The following is a 19,231-nucleotide window of genomic DNA, read 5'->3' on the forward strand; positions in this document are numbered from 1 at the left end:
GCACAGTCACGTGATCAGTTCATGATCATCAAGGTGATTAGTGCATGATCAGCCACATGACCAGTGTATGATCAGCCACGGGATCAGTGCATGATCAGCCACGTGATCAGTATATGATCAGCCACGTAATCAGTGCATTCGCTGTCATGTGATCAGTGTATGATCATCCACGTGATAAGTGCATGATAGCCACGTGATCAGTGCATGATAGTCAGGTGATCAGTGCATGATCAATCACGTGAACAGTGCATGATTAGTCACGTGATCAGTGCATGATAGCCAGGTAATCAGTGCGTGATCAGTCACGTGATCAGTGTATGATCATGCATATGATCAGTGCATGGGCAGTCACGTGATCAGTGCATGATAGCCATGTGATCAGTGCATGATAGCCAGGTGATCAGTGCATGATCATTCACGAGATCAGTGTATGATCATCCACGTGATCAGTGCCGGATAGCCAGGTGATCAGTGCGTGATCAGTCACGTGAACAGTGTATGATCATCCATGTGATTAGTGCATGGGCAGTCACGTGATCAGTGCATGATAGCCATGTGATCAGTGCATGATAGCCACCTGATCAGTGCATGATAAGTCACGTGATCATTGCATGATCTGTCACCTGCTCAGTGTATGATATCTACGTGAACAGTGCATGCAGAGTCACATGATCAGTGCATTTTAGCTACATGAACAGTGCATGATCAACCAGGTGATCAGTGCATGATATCCACGTGATCAGTGCATGATCGCCAGGTGATCAGTGCATGATACCCAGGTGATCAGTGCATGATCAGTCAAGTGATCAGTGCATGATCAGTCACGTGATCAGTGCATGATAGCCAGGTGATCAGTGCATGATCAGTCTCGTGATCAGAGTATGATCAGCCATGATATCAGTGCATTTTAGCCATATGATCAGTGCATGATGCCACCTGATCTTTACATGATCAGTCACCGGAGCTGTGCATGATTAGCCACGTGATGAGTGCATGCGCAGTCACGTGATCAGTGCATGATAGCCACGTGATCAGTGCATGATGAATCACGTGATTAGTGTATGATCAGCCACGTGATCAGTGCATGATAGCCACCTGATCAGTGCATGATAGCCACGTGATCAGTGAATGATCAGTCACGTGATCAGTGCATGACCTGTCAAGTGATCAGTGTATGATCATCCACGTGATCAGTGCCTGCGCAGTCACCGGAACCTTGCATGATAGTCACGTGATCAGTGCATGATTGCCACGTGATAAGTGCCTGATCCATCTCCCGATTAGTTTATGATCATCCACGAAATCAGTGCATGATCAGTTATGTAATCAGTGCATGATCAGGCACGTTATCAGTGCATGACCATCCACGTTTTCAGTGAATGATCAGTCACGTGATCAGTGTATGATCATCCACGTGATCAGTGCATGCACAGTCAAGTGATCAGTCAATGATAGCCATGGGATCAGTGCATGATCAGTCACGTGATCAGTGCCTGATCAGCCAGGTGATCAGTGCATGATAGCCACCTGATCAGTGCATGATCAGTCACGTGATCAGTGTATGATCAGCCACGTGAAGAGTGCATGCTCAGTCACGGGATCAGAGCCTGCTGACCTGTGTGATTCCTGGCTGCTCATCTGCTTGATTATTTTGAGCTGAGCTGCGTGATTCCTGCCTGCTAATCTGCTTAATAACTGCCAGCTGAGCTGCGTGATTCCCACCTGCTCATCTGCTTGATAATTGCCAGCTGAGCTGCGTGATTCCTGCATGCTCATCTGCTTGATTATTGCCAGCTGAGCAGCATGATTCGTTACAGCTGAGCTCCATGATTATTGCCTGCTGATTGGGTGATTCCTGCCTGCACAGCTCTTTGATTATTGCCTCCTGAGGCACATCATCAGTGCATGATAGCCACGTGATCAGGGCATGATCAGTCACATGATCAGCGGCATTCAGACACGTGATCACTGCAGGCCTTGTCACGTGATCTGTTCAGGATCAGCCACGTGATTAGTGTATGATCAGCCTCCTGATCAGTGCATGATCATCCACGTGATCCTGCATGGGCAGTCACGTGATCAGTGCATGATAGCCACGTGATCAGTGCATGACCAATCAGGTTTTCAGTGCGTGATCAGCCACATTATCAGTTGATGATAGCCACGTGATCAGTGCATGATCAGTCACATGATCAGTGTATGATCATCCACGTGATCATTGCATGATCAGACACATGTTCAGTGTATGATCATCCACGTGATCATTGCATGAGCAGTCACGTGATCAGTGCATGATAGTCACTTGATCAGTGCATCATCAGCCACGTGATAAGTGTATGATCAGCCACCTGATCCGTGCATGATAGCCACGTGTTCAGTGCATGATAGCCAAGTGATCAGTGCATGATAGCCCCGAGATCAGTGCATGATCAGTCACCTGATCAGTGCATCATCGGTCATGTGATCAGTGTATGATCAGCCACGTTATCCGTGCATGATAGCCACGTGTTCGGTACGTGATACCCACGTGATCAGTGCATGCTCAGCCACGTGATCAGTGCATGATAGCCACTTGACCAATGCATGATCAGCCACGTGATCAGTGCATGATAACCAGGGGTTTTAGTGCATGATCAGTCACGTGATCAGTGCATGATCAGCCACACGATCAGTGCAGGATAGCCACCTGATCAATGCATGATCAGCCACGTGATCAGTTCATGATAGCCACGTGATCAGCGCATGATCCATCACATGATCAGCGCCTTTCAGAAACGTGATCAATGCATGCACAGTCACGTGATCTGTTCATGATCATCAAGGTGATTAGGGCATGATCAGCCACGTGACCAGAGTATGATCAGCCACGGGATCAGTGCATGATCAGCCACGTGATCAGTATATGATCAGCCACGTGATCAGTGCATTCGCTGTCACGTGATCAGTGTATGATCATCCACGTGATAAGTGCATGATAGCCACGTGATCAGTGCATGATAGCCAGGTGATCAGTGCATGATCATTAACGAGATCAGTGTATGATCATCCACGTGATCAGTGCCGGATAGCCAGGTGATCAGTGCGTGATCAGTCACGTGAACAGTGTATGATCATCCATGTGATTAGTGCAAGGGCAGTCACGTGATCAGTGCATGATAGCCATGTGATCAGTGCATGATAGCCACCTGATCAGTGCATTATCAGTCACGTGATCATTGCATGATCTGTCACCTGCTCAGTGTATGATATCTACGTGAACAGTGCATGCAGGGTCACATGATCAGTGCATTATAGCTACATGAACAGTGCATGATCAGCCACGTGATCAGTGCATGATATCCACGTGATCAGTGCATGATCGCCAGGTGATCAGTGCATGATACCCAGGTGATCAGTGCATGATCAGTCAAGTGATCAGTGCATGATCAGTCACGTGATCAGTGCATGATAGCCAGGTGATCAGTGCGTGATCAGTCATGTGATCAGAGTATGATCAGCCAGGATATCAGTGCATGTTAGCCACCTGATCAGTGCATGATAGCCACCTGATTATTACATGATCAATCACGAGAGCAGTACATGATCAGCCATGTGATTAGTGCATGATCAGCCACGTGACCAGTGCATGATCATCCACCTGATCAGTGCATGCGCAGTCACGTGATCACTGGAGGATCATCCACGTGATCAGTGCATGCACAGACACGTGATCACTGCATGATAGCCACGTCATCAGTGCATGATCAGCCACATGATCAGTACATGATCATCCATGTGATCAGTGCATGTGCAATCACGTGATCAGTGCATGATAGCCAGGTGATCAGTGCTTCTCAGTCACGTGATCAGTGCATGCTCAGCCACGTGATCAGTGCATGATAGCCACTTGACCAATGCATGATCAGCCACGTGATCAGTGCATGATAACCAGGGGTTTTAGTGCATGATCAGTCACGTGATCAGTGCACGATCAGCCACACGATCAGTGCAGGATAGCCACCTGATCAATGCATGATCAGCCACGTGATCAGTTCATGATAGCCACGTGATCAGCGCATGATCCATCACATGATCAGCGCCTTTCAGAAACGTGATCAATGCATGCACAGTCACGTGATCAGTTCATGATCATCAAGGTGATTAGTGCATGATCAGCCACATGACCAGTGTATGATCAGCCACGGGATCAGTGCATGATCAGCCACGTGATCAGTATATGATCAGCCACGTAATCAGTGCATTCGCTGTCATGTGATCAGTGTATGATCATCCACGTGATAAGTGCATGATAGCCACGTGATCAGTGCATGATAGTCAGGTGATCAGTGCATGATCAATCACGTGAACAGTGCATGATTAGTCACGTGATCAGTGCATGATAGCCAGGTAATCAGTGCGTGATCAGTCACGTGATCAGTGTATGATCATCCATATGATCAGTGCATGGGCAGTCACGTGATCAGTGCATGATAGCCATGTGATCAGTGCATGATAGCCAGGTGATCAGTGCATGATCATTCACGAGATCAGTGTATGATCATCCACGTGATCAGTGCCGGATAGCCAGGTGATCAGTGCGTGATCAGTCACGTGAACAGTGTATGATCATCCATGTGATTAGTGCATGGGCAGTCACGTGATCAGTGCATGATAGCCATGTGATCAGTGCATGATAGCCACCTGATCAGTGCATGATAAGTCACGTGATCATTGCATGATCTGTCACCTGCTCAGTGTATGATATCTACGTGAACAGTGCATGCAGAGTCACATGATCAGTGCATTTTAGCTACATGAACAGTGCATGATCAACCAGGTGATCAGTGCATGATATCCACGTGATCAGTGCATGATCGCCAGGTGATCAGTGCATGATACCCAGGTGATCAGTGCATGATCAGTCAAGTGATCAGTGCATGATCAGTCACGTGATCAGTGCATGATAGCCAGGTGATCAGTGCATGATCAGTCTCGTGATCAGAGTATGATCAGCCATGATATCAGTGCATTTTAGCCATATGATCAGTGCATGATGCCACCTGATCTTTACATGATCAGTCACCGGAGCTGTGCATGATTAGCCACGTGATGAGTGCATGCGCAGTCACGTGATCAGTGCATGATAGCCACGTGATCAGTGCATGATGAATCACGTGATTAGTGTATGATCAGCCACGTGATCAGTGCATGATAGCCACCTGATCAGTGCATGATAGCCACGTGATCAGTGAATGATCAGTCACGTGATCAGTGCATGACCTGTCAAGTGATCAGTGTATGATCATCCACGTGATCAGTGCCTGCGCAGTCACCGGAACCTTGCATGATAGTCACGTGATCAGTGCATGATTGCCACGTGATAAGTGCCTGATCCATCTCCCGATTAGTTTATGATCATCCACGAAATCAGTGCATGATCAGTTATGTAATCAGTGCATGATCAGGCACGTTATCAGTGCATGACCATCCACGTTTTCAGTGAATGATCAGTCACGTGATCAGTGTATGATCATCCACGTGATCAGTGCATGCACAGTCAAGTGATCAGTCAATGATAGCCATGGGATCAGTGCATGATCAGTCACGTGATCAGTGCCTGATCAGCCAGGTGATCAGTGCATGATAGCCACCTGATCAGTGCATGATCAGTCACGTGATCAGTGTATGATCAGCCACGTGAAGAGTGCATGCTCAGTCACGGGATCAGAGCCTGCTGACCTGTGTGATTCCTGGCTGCTCATCTGCTTGATTATTTTGAGCTGAGCTGCGTGATTCCTGCCTGCTAATCTGCTTAATAACTGCCAGCTGAGCTGCGTGATTCCCACCTGCTCATCTGCTTGATAATTGCCAGCTGAGCTGCGTGATTCCTGCATGCTCATCTGCTTGATTATTGCCAGCTGAGCAGCATGATTCGTTACAGCTGAGCTCCATGATTATTGCCTGCTGATTGGGTGATTCCTGCCTGCACAGCTCTTTGATTATTGCCTCCTGAGGCACATCATCAGTGCATGATAGCCACGTGATCAGGGCATGATCAGTCACATGATCAGCGGCATTCAGACACGTGATCACTGCAGGCCTTGTCACGTGATCAGTTCAGGATCAGCCACGTGATTAGTGTATGATCAGCCTCCTGATCAGTGCATGATCATCCACGTGATCCTGCATGGGCAGTCACGTGATCAGTGCATGATAGCCACGTGATCAGTGCATGACCAATCAGGTTTTCAGTGCGTGATCAGCCACATTATCAGTTGATGATAGCCACGTGATCAGTGCATGATCAGTCACATGATCAGTGTATGATCATCCACGTGATCATTGCATGATCAGACACATGTTCAGTGTATGATCATCCACGTGATCATTGCATGAGCAGTCACGTGATCAGTGCATGATAGTCACTTGATCAGTGCATCATCAGCCACGTGGTAAGTGTATGATCAGCCACCTGATCCGTGCATGATAGCCACGTGTTCAGTGCATGATAGCCAAGTGATCAGTGCATGATAGCCCCGAGATCAGTGCATGATCAGTCACCTGATCAGTGCATCATCGGTCATGTGATCAGTGTATGATCAGCCACGTTATCCGTGCATGATAGCCACGTGTTCGGTACGTGATACCCACGTGATCAGTGCATGCTCAGCCACGTGATCAGTGCATGATAGCCACTTGACCAATGCATGATCAGCCACGTGATCAGTGCATGATAACCAGGGGTTTTAGTGCATGATCAGTCACGTGATCAGTGCATGATCAGCCACACGATCAGTGCAGGATAGCCACCTGATCAATGCATGATCAGCCACGTGATCAGTTCATGATAGCCACGTGATCAGCGCATGATCCATCACATGATCAGCGCCTTTCAGAAACGTGATCAATGCATGCACAGTCACGTGATCTGTTCATGATCATCAAGGTGATTAGGGCATGATCAGCCACGTGACCAGAGTATGATCAGCCACGGGATCAGTGCATGATCAGCCACGTGATCAGTATATGATCAGCCACGTGATAAGTGCATGATAGCCACGTGATCAGTGCATGATAGCCAGGTGATCAGTGCATGATCAGTCACGTGAACAGTGCATGAATAGTCACGTGATCAGTGCATGATAGCCAGGTAATCAGTGCATGATCATTAACGAGATCAGTGTATGATCATCCACGTGATCAGTGCCGGATAGCCAGGTGATCAGTGCGTGATCAGTCACGTGAACAGTGTATGATCATCCATGTGATTAGTGCAAGGGCAGTCACGTGATCAGTGCATGATAGCCATGTGATCAGTGCATGATAGCCACCTGATCAGTGCATTATCAGTCACGTGATCATTGCATGATCTGTCACCTGCTCAGTGTATGATATCTACGTGAACAGTGCATGCAGGGTCACATGATCAGTGCATTATAGCTACATGAACAGTGCATGATCAGCCACGTGATCAGTGCATGATATCCACGTGATCAGTGCATGATCGCCAGGTGATCAGTGCATGATACCCAGGTGATCAGTGCATGATCAGTCAAGTGATCAGTGCATGATCAGTCACGTGATCAGTGCATGATAGCCAGGTGATCAGTGCGTGATCAGTCATGTGATCAGAGTATGATCAGCCAGGATATCAGTGCATGTTAGCCACCTGATCAGTGCATGATAGCCACCTGATTATTACATGATCAATCACGAGAGCAGTACATGATCAGCCATGTGATTAGTGCATGATCAGCCACGTGACCAGTGCATGATCATCCACCTGATCAGTGCATGCGCAGTCACGTGATCACTGGAGGATCATCCACGTGATCAGTGCATGCACAGACACGTGATCACTGCATGATAGCCACGTCATCAGTGCATGATCAGCCACATGATCAGTACATGATCATCCATGTGATCAGTGCATGTGCAATCACGTGATCAGTGCATGATAGCCAGGTGATCAGTGCTTCTCAGTCACGTGATCAGTGCATGCTCAGCCACGTGATCAGTGCATGATAGCCACTTGACCAATGCATGATCAGCCACGTGATCAGTGCATGATAACCAGGGGTTTTAGTGCATGATCAGTCACGTGATCAGTGCACGATCAGCCACACGATCAGTGCAGGATAGCCACCTGATCAATGCATGATCAGCCACGTGATCAGTTCATGATAGCCACGTGATCAGCGCATGATCCATCACATGATCAGCGCCTTTCAGAAACGTGATCAATGCATGCACAGTCACGTGATCAGTTCATGATCATCAAGGTGATTAGTGCATGATCAGCCACATGACCAGTGTATGATCAGCCACGGGATCAGTGCATGATCAGCCACGTGATCAGTATATGATCAGCCACGTAATCAGTGCATTCGCTGTCATGTGATCAGTGTATGATCATCCACGTGATAAGTGCATGATAGCCACGTGATCAGTGCATGATAGTCAGGTGATCAGTGCATGATCAATCACGTGAACAGTGCATGATTAGTCACGTGATCAGTGCATGATAGCCAGGTAATCAGTGCGTGATCAGTCACGTGATCAGTGTATGATCATCCATATGATCAGTGCATGGGCAGTCACGTGATCAGTGCATGATAGCCATGTGATCAGTGCATGATAGCCAGGTGATCAGTGCATGATCATTCACGAGATCAGTGTATGATCATCCACGTGATCAGTGCCGGATAGCCAGGTGATCAGTGCGTGATCAGTCACGTGAACAGTGTATGATCATCCATGTGATTAGTGCATGGGCAGTCACGTGATCAGTGCATGATAGCCATGTGATCAGTGCATGATAGCCACCTGATCAGTGCATGATAAGTCACGTGATCATTGCATGATCTGTCACCTGCTCAGTGTATGATATCTACGTGAACAGTGCATGCAGAGTCACATGATCAGTGCATTTTAGCTACATGAACAGTGCATGATCAACCAGGTGATCAGTGCATGATATCCACGTGATCAGTGCATGATCGCCAGGTGATCAGTGCATGATACCCAGGTGATCAGTGCATGATCAGTCAAGTGATCAGTGCATGATCAGTCACGTGATCAGTGCATGATAGCCAGGTGATCAGTGCATGATCAGTCTCGTGATCAGAGTATGATCAGCCATGATATCAGTGCATTTTAGCCATATGATCAGTGCATGATGCCACCTGATCTTTACATGATCAGTCACCGGAGCTGTGCATGATTAGCCACGTGATGAGTGCATGCGCAGTCACGTGATCAGTGCATGATAGCCACGTGATCAGTGCATGATGAATCACGTGATTAGTGTATGATCAGCCACGTGATCAGTGCATGATAGCCACCTGATCAGTGCATGATAGCCACGTGATCAGTGAATGATCAGTCACGTGATCAGTGCATGACCTGTCAAGTGATCAGTGTATGATCATCCACGTGATCAGTGCCTGCGCAGTCACCGGAACCTTGCATGATAGTCACGTGATCAGTGCATGATTGCCACGTGATAAGTGCCTGATCCATCTCCCGATTAGTTTATGATCATCCACGAAATCAGTGCATGATCAGTTATGTAATCAGTGCATGATCAGGCACGTTATCAGTGCATGACCATCCACGTTTTCAGTGAATGATCAGTCACGTGATCAGTGTATGATCATCCACGTGATCAGTGCATGCACAGTCAAGTGATCAGTCAATGATAGCCATGGGATCAGTGCATGATCAGTCACGTGATCAGTGCCTGATCAGCCAGGTGATCAGTGCATGATAGCCACCTGATCAGTGCATGATCAGTCACGTGATCAGTGTATGATCAGCCACGTGAAGAGTGCATGCTCAGTCACGGGATCAGAGCCTGCTGACCTGTGTGATTCCTGGCTGCTCATCTGCTTGATTATTTTGAGCTGAGCTGCGTGATTCCTGCCTGCTAATCTGCTTAATAACTGCCAGCTGAGCTGCGTGATTCCCACCTGCTCATCTGCTTGATAATTGCCAGCTGAGCTGCGTGATTCCTGCATGCTCATCTGCTTGATTATTGCCAGCTGAGCAGCATGATTCGTTACAGCTGAGCTCCATGATTATTGCCTGCTGATTGGGTGATTCCTGCCTGCACAGCTCTTTGATTATTGCCTCCTGAGGCACATCATCAGTGCATGATAGCCACGTGATCAGGGCATGATCAGTCACATGATCAGCGGCATTCAGACACGTGATCACTGCAGGCCTTGTCACGTGATCAGTTCAGGATCAGCCACGTGATTAGTGTATGATCAGCCTCCTGATCAGTGCATGATCATCCACGTGATCCTGCATGGGCAGTCACGTGATCAGTGCATGATAGCCACGTGATCAGTGCATGACCAATCAGGTTTTCAGTGCGTGATCAGCCACATTATCAGTTGATGATAGCCACGTGATCAGTGCATGATCAGTCACATGATCAGTGTATGATCATCCACGTGATCATTGCATGATCAGACACATGTTCAGTGTATGATCATCCACGTGATCATTGCATGAGCAGTCACGTGATCAGTGCATGATAGTCACTTGATCAGTGCATCATCAGCCACGTGGTAAGTGTATGATCAGCCACCTGATCCGTGCATGATAGCCACGTGTTCAGTGCATGATAGCCAAGTGATCAGTGCATGATAGCCCCGAGATCAGTGCATGATCAGTCACCTGATCAGTGCATCATCGGTCATGTGATCAGTGTATGATCAGCCACGTTATCCGTGCATGATAGCCACGTGTTCGGTACGTGATACCCACGTGATCAGTGCATGCTCAGCCACGTGATCAGTGCATGATAGCCACTTGACCAATGCATGATCAGCCACGTGATCAGTGCATGATAACCAGGGGTTTTAGTGCATGATCAGTCACGTGATCAGTGCATGATCAGCCACACGATCAGTGCAGGATAGCCACCTGATCAATGCATGATCAGCCACGTGATCAGTTCATGATAGCCACGTGATCAGCGCATGATCCATCACATGATCAGCGCCTTTCAGAAACGTGATCAATGCATGCACAGTCACGTGATCTGTTCATGATCATCAAGGTGATTAGGGCATGATCAGCCACGTGACCAGAGTATGATCAGCCACGGGATCAGTGCATGATCAGCCACGTGATCAGTATATGATCAGCCACGTGATAAGTGCATGATAGCCACGTGATCAGTGCATGATAGCCAGGTGATCAGTGCATGATCAGTCACGTGAACAGTGCATGAATAGTCACGTGATCAGTGCATGATAGCCAGGTAATCAGTGCATGATCATTAACGAGATCAGTGTATGATCATCCACGTGATCAGTGCCGGATAGCCAGGTGATCAGTGCGTGATCAGTCACGTGAACAGTGTATGATCATCCATGTGATTAGTGCAAGGGCAGTCACGTGATCAGTGCATGATAGCCATGTGATCAGTGCATGATAGCCACCTGATCAGTGCATTATCAGTCACGTGATCATTGCATGATCTGTCACCTGCTCAGTGTATGATATCTACGTGAACAGTGCATGCAGGGTCACATGATCAGTGCATTATAGCTACATGAACAGTGCATGATCAGCCACGTGATCAGTGCATGATATCCACGTGATCAGTGCATGATCGCCAGGTGATCAGTGCATGATACCCAGGTGATCAGTGCATGATCAGTCAAGTGATCAGTGCATGATCAGTCACGTGATCAGTGCATGATAGCCAGGTGATCAGTGCGTGATCAGTCATGTGATCAGAGTATGATCAGCCAGGATATCAGTGCATGTTAGCCACCTGATCAGTGCATGATAGCCACCTGATTATTACATGATCAATCACGAGAGCAGTACATGATCAGCCATGTGATTAGTGCATGATCAGCCACGTGACCAGTGCATGATCATCCACCTGATCAGTGCATGCGCAGTCACGTGATCACTGGAGGATCATCCACGTGATCAGTGCATGCACAGACACGTGATCACTGCATGATAGCCACGTCATCAGTGCATGATCAGCCACATGATCAGTACATGATCATCCATGTGATCAGTGCATGTGCAATCACGTGATCAGTGCATGATAGCCAGGTGATCAGTGCTTCTCAGTCACGTGATCAGTGCATGCTCAGCCACGTGATCAGTGCATGATAGCCACTTGACCAATGCATGATCAGCCACGTGATCAGTGCATGATAACCAGGGGTTTTAGTGCATGATCAGTCACGTGATCAGTGCACGATCAGCCACACGATCAGTGCAGGATAGCCACCTGATCAATGCATGATCAGCCACGTGATCAGTTCATGATAGCCACGTGATCAGCGCATGATCCATCACATGATCAGCGCCTTTCAGAAACGTGATCAATGCATGCACAGTCACGTGATCAGTTCATGATCATCAAGGTGATTAGTGCATGATCAGCCACATGACCAGTGTATGATCAGCCACGGGATCAGTGCATGATCAGCCACGTGATCAGTATATGATCAGCCACGTAATCAGTGCATTCGCTGTCATGTGATCAGTGTATGATCATCCACGTGATAAGTGCATGATAGCCACGTGATCAGTGCATGATAGTCAGGTGATCAGTGCATGATCAATCACGTGAACAGTGCATGATTAGTCACGTGATCAGTGCATGATAGCCAGGTAATCAGTGCGTGATCAGTCACGTGATCAGTGTATGATCATCCATATGATCAGTGCATGGGCAGTCACGTGATCAGTGCATGATAGCCATGTGATCAGTGCATGATAGCCAGGTGATCAGTGCATGATCATTCACGAGATCAGTGTATGATCATCCACGTGATCAGTGCCGGATAGCCAGGTGATCAGTGCGTGATCAGTCACGTGAACAGTGTATGATCATCCATGTGATTAGTGCATGGGCAGTCACGTGATCAGTGCATGATAGCCATGTGATCAGTGCATGATAGCCACCTGATCAGTGCATGATAAGTCACGTGATCATTGCATGATCTGTCACCTGCTCAGTGTATGATATCTACGTGAACAGTGCATGCAGAGTCACATGATCAGTGCATTTTAGCTACATGAACAGTGCATGATCAACCACGTGATCAGTGCATGATATCCACGTGATCAGTGCATGATCGCCAGGTGATCAGTGCATGATACCCAGGTGATCAGTGCATGATCAGTCAAGTGATCAGTGCATGATCAGTCACGTGATCAGTGCATGATAGCCAGGTGATCAGTGCATGATCAGTCTCGTGATCAGAGTATGATCAGCCATGATATCAGTGCATTTTAGCCATATGATCAGTGCATGATGCCACCTGATCTTTACATGATCAGTCACCGGAGCTGTGCATGATTAGCCACGTGATGAGTGCATGCGCAGTCACGTGATCAGTGCATGATAGCCACGTGATCAGTGCATGATGAATCACGTGATTAGTGTATGATCAGCCACGTGATCAGTGCATGATAGCCACCTGATCAGTGCATGATAGCCACGTGATCAGTGAATGATCAGTCACGTGATCAGTGCATGACCTGTCAAGTGATCAGTGTATGATCATCCACGTGATCAGTGCCTGCGCAGTCACCGGAACCTTGCATGATAGTCACGTGATCAGTGCATGATTGCCACGTGATAAGTGCCTGATCCATCTCCCGATTAGTTTATGATCATCCACGAAATCAGTGCATGATCAGTTATGTAATCAGTGCATGATCAGGCACGTTATCAGTGCATGACCATCCACGTTTTCAGTGAATGATCAGTCACGTGATCAGTGTATGATCATCCACGTGATCAGTGCATGCACAGTCAAGTGATCAGTCAATGATAGCCATGGGATCAGTGCATGATCAGTCACGTGATCAGTGCCTGATCAGCCAGGTGATCAGTGCATGATAGCCACCTGATCAGTGCATGATCAGTCACGTGATCAGTGTATGATCAGCCACGTGAAGAGTGCATGCTCAGTCACGGGATCAGAGCCTGCTGACCTGTGTGATTCCTGGCTGCTCATCTGCTTGATTATTTTGAGCTGAGCTGCGTGATTCCTGCCTGCTAATCTGCTTAATAACTGCCAGCTGAGCTGCGTGATTCCCACCTGCTCATCTGCTTGATAATTGCCAGCTGAGCTGCGTGATTCCTGCATGCTCATCTGCTTGATTATTGCCAGCTGAGCAGCATGATTCGTTACAGCTGAGCTCCATGATTATTGCCTGCTGATTGGGTGATTCCTGCCTGCACAGCTCTTTGATTATTGCCTCCTGAGGCACATCATCAGTGCATGATAGCCACGTGATCAGGGCATGATCAGTCACATGATCAGCGGCATTCAGACACGTGATCACTGCAGGCCTTGTCACGTGATCAGTTCAGGATCGGCCACGTGATTAGTGTATGATCAGCCTCCTGATCAGTGCATGATCATCCACGTGATCCTGCATGGGCAGTCACGTGATCAGTGCATGATAGCCACGTGATCAGTGCATGACCAATCAGGTTTTCAGTGCGTGATCAGCCACATTATCAGTTGATGATAGCCACGTGATCAGTGCATGATCAGTCACATGATCAGTGTATGATCATCCACGTGATCATTGCATGATCAGACACATGTTCAGTGTATGATCATCCACGTGATCATTGCATGAGCAGTCACGTGATCAGGGCATGATCAGTCACATGATCAGCGGCATTCAGACACGTGATCACTGCAGGCCTTGTCACGTGATCAGTTCAGGTTCAGCCACGTGATTAGTGTATGATCAGCCTCCTGATCAGTGCATGATCATCCACGTGATCCTGCATGGGCAGTCACGTGATCAGTGCATGATAGCCACGTGATCAGTGCATGACCAATCAGGTTTTCAGTGCGTGATCAGCCACATTATCAGTTGATGATAGCCACGTGATCAGTGCATGATCAGTCACATGATCAGTGTATGATCATCCACGTGATCATTGCATGATCAGACACATGTTCAGTGTATGATCATCCACGTGATCATTGCATGAGCAGTCACGTGATCAGTGCATGATAGTCACTTGATCAGTGCATCATCAGCCACGTGATAAGTGTATGATCAGCCACCTGATCCGTGCATGATAGCCACGTGTTCAGTGCATGATAGCCAAGTGATCAGTGCATGATAGCCCCGAGATCAGTGCATGATCAGTCACCTGATCAGTGCATCATCGGTCATGTGATCAGTGTATGATCAGCCACGTTATCCGTGCATGATAGCCACGTGTTCGGTACGTGATACCCACGTGATCAGTGCATGCTCAGCCACGTGATCAGTGCATGATAGCCACTTGACCAATGCATGATCAGCCACGTGATCAGTGCATGATAACCAGGGGTTTTAGTGCATGATCAGTCACGTGATCAGTGCATGATCAGCCACACGATCAGTGCAGGATAGCCACCTGATCAATGCATGATCAGCCACGTGATCAGTTCATGATAGCCACGTGATCAGCGCATGATCCATCACATGATCAGCGCCTTTCAGAAACGTGATCAATGCATGCACAGTCACGTGATCTGTTCATGATCATCAAGGTGATTAGGGCATGATCAGCCACGTGACCAGAGTATGATCAGCCACGGGATCAGTGCATGATCAGCCACGTGATCAGTATATGATCAGCCACGTGATCAGTGCATTCGCTGTCACGTGATCAGTGTATGATCATCCACGTGATAAGTGCATGATAGCCACGTGATCAGTGCATGATAGCCAGGTGATCAGTGCATGATCAGTCACGTGAACAGTGCATGAATAGTCACGTGATCAGTGCATGATAGCCAGGTAATCAGTGCATGATCATTAACTAGATCAGTGTATGATCATCCACGTGATCAGTGCCGGATAGCCAGGTGATCAGTGCGTGATCAGTCACGTGAACAGTGTATGATCATCCATGTGATTAGTGCAAGGGCAGTCACGTGATCAGTGCATGATAGCCATGTGATCAGTGCATGATAGCCACCTGATCAGTGTATGATATCTACGTGAACAGTGCATGCAGGGTCACATGATCAGTGCATTATAGCTACATGAACAGTGCATGATCAGCCACGTGATCAGTGCATGATATCCACGTGATCAGTGCATGATCGCCAGGTGATCAGTGCATGATACCCAGGTGATCAGTGCATGATCAGTCAAGTGATCAGTGCATGATCAGTCACGTGATCAGTGCATGATAGCCAGGTGATCAGTGCGTGATCAGTCATGTGATCAGAGTATGATCAGCCAGGATATCAGTGCATGTTAGCCACCTGATCAGTGCATGATAGCCACCTGATTATTACATGATCAATCACGAGAGCAGTACATGATCAGCCATGTGATTAGTGCATGATCAGCTACGTGACCAGTGCATGATCATCCACCTGATCAGTGCATGCGCAGTCACGTGATCACTGGAGGATCATCCACGTGATCAGTGCATGCACAGACACGTGATCACTGCATGATAGCCACGTCATCAGTGCATGATCAGCCACATGATCAGTACATGATCATCCATGTGATCAGTGCATGTGCAATCACGTGATCAGTGCATGATAGCCAGGTGATCAGTGCTTCTCAGTCACGTGATCAGTGCATGCTCAGCCACGTGATCAGTGCATGATAGCCACTTGACCAATGCAAGATCAGCCACGTGATCAGTGCATGATAACCAGGGGTTTTAGTGCATGATCAGTCACGTGATCAGTGCATGATCAGCCACACGATCAGTGCAGGATAGCCACCTGATCAATGCATGATCAGCCACGTGATCAGTTCATGATAGCCACGTGATCAGCGCATGATCCATCACATGATCAGCGCCTTTCAGAAACGTGATCAATGCATGCACAGTCACGTGATCAGTTCATGATCATCAAGGTGATTAGTGCATGATCAGCCACGTGACCAGTGTATGATCAGCCACGGGATCAGTGCATGATCAGCCACGTGATCAGTATATGATCAGCCACGTAATCAGTGCATTCGCTGTCATGTGATCAGTGTATGATCATCCACGTGATAAGTGCATGATAGCCACGTGATCAGTGCATGATAGCCAGGTGATCAGTGCATGATCAATCACGTGAACAGTGCATGATTAGTCACGTGATCAGTGCATGATAGCCAGGTAATCAGTGCGTGATCAGTCACGTGATCAGTGTATGATCATGCATATGATCAGTGCATGGGCAGTCACGTGATCAGTGCATGATAGCCATGTGATCAGTGCATGATAGCCAGGTGATCAGTGCATGATCATTCACGAGATCAGTGTATGATCATCCACGTGATCAGTGCCGGATAGCCAGGTGATCAGTGCGTGATCAGTCACGTGAACAGTGTATGATCATCCATGTGATTAGTGCATGGGCAGTCACGTGATCAGTGCATGATAGCCATGTGATCAGTGCATGATAGCCACCTGATCAGTGCATGATAAGTCACGTGATCATTGCATGATCTGTCACCTGCTCAGTGTATGATATCTACGTGAACAGTGCATGCAGAGTCACATGATCAGTGCATTTTAGCTACATGAACAGTGCATGATCAACCAGGTGATCAGTGCATGATATCCACGTGATCAGTGCATGATCGCCAGGTGATCAGTGCATGATACCCAGGTGATCAGTGCATGATCAGTCAAGTGATCAGTGCATGATCAGTCACGTGATCAGTGCATGATAGCCAGGTGATCAGTGCATGATCAGTCTCGTGATCAGAGTATGATCAGCCATGATATCAGTGCATTTTAGCCATATGATCAGTGCATGATGCCACCTGATCTTTACATGATCAGTCACCGGAGCTGTGCATGATTAGCCACGTGATGAGTGCATGCGCAGTCACGTGATCAGTGCATGATAGCCACGTGATCAGTGCATGATGAATCACGTGATTAGTGTATGATCAGCCACGTGATCAGTGCATGATAGCCACCTGATCAGTGCATGATAGCCACGTGATCAGTGAATGATCAGTCACGTGATCAGTGCATGACCTGTCAAGTGATCAGTGTATGATCATCCACGTGATCAGTGCCTGCGCAGTCACCGGAACCTTGCATGATAGTCACGTGATCAGTGCATGATTGCCACGTGATAAGTGCCTGATCCATCTCCCGATTAGTTTATGATCATCCACGAAATCAGTGCATGATCAGTTATGTAATCAGTGCATGATCAGGCACGTTATCAGTGCATGACCATCCACGTTTTCAGTGAATGATCAGTCACGTGATCAGTGTATGATCATCCACGTGATCAGTGCATGCACAGTCAAGTGATCAGTCAATGATAGCCATGGGATCAGTGCATGATCAGTCACGTGATCAGTGCCTGATCAGCCAGGTGATCAGTGCATGATAGCCACCTGATCAGTGCATGATCAGTCACGTGATCAGTGTATGATCAGCCACGTGAAGAGTGCATGCTCAGTCACGGGATCAGAGCCTGCTGACCTGTGTGATTCCTGGCTGCTCATCTGCTTGATTATTTTGAGCTGAGCTGCGTGATTCCTGCCTGCTAATCTGCTTAATAACTGCCAGCTGAGCTGCGTGATTCCCACCTGCTCATCTGCTTGATAATTGCCAGCTGAGCTGCGTGATTCCTGCATGCTCATCTGCTTGATTATTGCCAGCTGAGCAGCATGATTCGTTACAGCTGAGCTCCATGATTATTGCCTGCTGATTGGGTGATTCCTGCCTGCACAGCTCTTTGATTATTGCCTCCTGAGGCACATCATCAGTGCATGATAGCCACGTGATCAGGGCATGATCAGTCACATGATCAGCGGCATTCAGACACGTGATCACTGCAGGCCTTGTCACGTGATCAGTTCAGGATCAGCCACGTGATTAGTGTATGATCAGCCTCCTGATCAGTGCATGATCATCCACGTGATCCTGCATGGGCAGTCACGTGATCAGTGCATGATAGCCACGTGATCAGTGCATGACCAATCAGGTTTTCAGTGCGTGATCAGCCACATTATCAGTTGATGATAGCCACGTGATCAGTGCATGATCAGTCACATGATCAGTGTATGATCATCCACGTGATCATTGCATGATCAGACACATGTTCAGTGTATGATCATCCACGTGATCATTGCATGAGCAGTCACGTGATCAGTGCATGATAGTCACTTGATCAGTGCATCATCAGCCACGTGGTAAGTGTATGATCAGCCACCTGATCCGTGCATGATAGCCACGTGTTCAGTGCATGATAGC

Source organism: Bos grunniens, chromosome 23 (assembly GCF_055505025.1).
Source record: "Bos grunniens cultivar Pamir isolate PY7600 chromosome 23, Bosgru_T2T1.0, whole genome shotgun sequence".
NCBI lineage: Eukaryota > Metazoa > Chordata > Mammalia > Artiodactyla > Bovidae > Bos > Bos grunniens.